The sequence below is a fragment of the Alexandromys fortis genome, unplaced genomic scaffold, assembly GCF_014885135.2.
Source record: "Alexandromys fortis isolate MF-2015 unplaced genomic scaffold, M_Fortis_MF-2015_v1.1 scaffold_26, whole genome shotgun sequence".
In the NCBI taxonomy this organism is placed as follows: domain Eukaryota; kingdom Metazoa; phylum Chordata; class Mammalia; order Rodentia; family Cricetidae; genus Alexandromys; species Alexandromys fortis.
In genome coordinates this window covers 3,908,613-3,911,099 of record NW_026067894.1, presented here as the reverse complement: position 1 = coordinate 3,911,099, position 2,487 = coordinate 3,908,613, and the positions used below count along the sequence as shown (strand labels likewise).

General features: G+C 42.7%; 1 protein-coding gene across 16 annotated transcripts in view; it reads left to right on the top strand.

The window, feature by feature from the left end:
• Positions 1-2,487, top strand: part of Eif4g3 (eukaryotic translation initiation factor 4 gamma 3) — a 225,315-nt gene that overhangs the window by 36,710 nt on the left and 186,118 nt on the right. The window lies entirely within an intron of this gene.

Genomic DNA, 2,487 nt, shown 5'->3' with positions numbered 1-2,487 from the left:
CCCAAAATGTTATTTTTTATATTTTATGTGTGTGTGTGTGTGTGTGTGTGTGTGTGTGTGTGTGTGTGTGTGTACGTGGCTTGTGTGTGGTACCCTTGGAGGCCAGAAGAGGGCATCAGATTTCCTGAGTCTGTGCTTAGAGCCATTGTGTTGTGGGTGCTGGGTGCCAAGTGCTCTCAACCCCTACTGCACCCTCTTTCCACTTTCCACACGGTTATGGTTGTTGGACACAGTTGACTTGGACAGTGAGGGAGTTGGGGAAGTTGAGGTTGCAGGTGGCTTCTGGACAGATGGTGAACACTGAATGTTGGGAAGGAAGTGCTTCAAGCCAAGTTCAGGATGGCCTGCACTCGCCATGCTTGTGTGTGGGACGTTCAGGGGCAGGATTAGCAGACGGACACCCTCTTGTTCAGAACAACTCTTGTAGTTACAGGTTTGTGACTCCTAACTGTAGAGCTGGCAGGTAAACATGGTAAATGTGGACTGCTCTCAAAATAAAGGATTTCATAGCTGAGAGTGAGGGAAGCCGGCATTCTTGCTGGAACTGTGGTGGCTTTGTTTTGCCAGTAACAGAGGGCAGGGAAGGAAGTAGTCATTTGTGGGTGAAGTCGTGTGTGTTCAACTAGAATCCTTGGTTAGCCTGAGGAGACCCCTCTGCTGAGGGTTGAGTTATGGGTTGTTTTCAAGGCGTTGTGGGAGGGGAAGTGTGCTCTTTCTTAGATTCATTCAACTCTAGGTTGTAATAATAATGTGGAGTTTTCATATTTCTAAAAGATTTAACTGTTATTACACATGTGTGTACCTATTAACTGAGGGAACGGAATATATTTATTTTCAATATCTTTAAATCATAATCTAATCTCTGCTTAATGACTGCTTTTGTGGGTAAAGTCTCCTGTGTACAAACTGTGCTTCACCAATGAGCCTGGAACTCCCCACTTGGCAGGTGGACCACAGAAGGACCACAGCAAGTTTGAGGCAAACTCAGCTTCTATTGTGGAATCCTGTCTCAAAACTAAAATAAATAATTTACTCATGCTGTGAGAGCTTTCATTTGGAATGCTGATAGTGTGATAATAATTATGCCCATGTGTCGAACTTCTGCCTTGTGCCTTCCTGCTTAAGAATATCGCTTTAGCCGGGCGGTGGTGACGCACACCTTTAATCCCAGCACTCGGGAGGCAGAGGCAGGAAGATCTTTGTGAGTTTGAGGCCAGCCTGGTTTACAAGAGCTAGTTCCAGGACAGGCTCCAAAGCCACAGAGAAACCCTGTCTCGAAAAACCAAAAAAAAAAAAAAAAAAAAATGTTGCAGGTTGGTGCTAGTGAGATGACTCAGGCCTTAAGAGCACTGACTGTTCTTCCAGAGTACCTAGGTTCAATTCCCAGCATCCACACGGGAGCTCACGACTGTCTGAACTCCAGTTCCAGGGGATCTGACATTCTTACATACAAAATATCAATGCACATAAAATAAAAATAAAAATTGCAGGTCTTTGAGACCAGGGTTGTACAACCATTAAATACTTAGATAATTTGTTGTTAAGCAAGATTGGGGAAGATAGTGAAGACATCTCAAAGTGGAAAAGCCTGACCATTCCATGGAATAACAGTTTGCATAGGAAGCCTTGTTATTTGTTTGTTTATCCTTTTTTAAAATTGGTTTGTATTGAGCTCTCTGCTCCCCTCCCTGCCTCTCCCCTCCACTTCAGCCCTCTCCCAAAGTACCCATGCTCCCAATTTACTCAGGAGATCTTGTCTTTTTTAACTACCCATGTAGATTAGATCTATGTATGTATCTCTTAGGGTCCTCATTGTTATCTACGTTCTCTGGGATTGTGATTTGTGGGCTGATTTTCTTTGCTTTATATTTAAAAACCACTTATGAGTAAGTACATGTGAGAACTGTCTTTCTGGGTCTGGGTTACCTCAGTCAAAATGATGTTTTCTAGCTCCATCCATTTGCCTGCAAAATTCAAGATATCATTATTTTTTTCTGCTGTGTAGTACTCCATTGTGTAAATATACCACATTTTACTTATCCATTCTTTGGTTGAGAGGAAACAACATTCTTAGGTTGTTTCCAGGTTCTGGCTATGCCAAACAGTGCTCCTGTGAACATAGTTGAGCACATGTCCTTGTGACACGATTGAGCATCCTTTGGATATATATCCTAAACTGAGTCTTGAGGAAGGTTGTTTCCTAATTTTCTGAGAAATCACCACACTGGCATCCAAAGGAGCTGTATCAGCTTGCACTCCCACCAGCAATGCAGGAGTGTTCCCTTTTCCCCACAACCTCTCCAGCATAAGTTATCATCAGTGTTTTTGATCTTGGCCATTCTTACAGGTGTAAGATGGAATCTCAGAGTTGTTTTGATTTGCATTTCTCTGATGACTAAAGATGTTGAACATTTCCTTAAGTGTCTTTCAGCCATTTTAGATTCCTCTGTTGAGAGTTCTCTGTTTAGGTCTGTATTCCATTTTTTT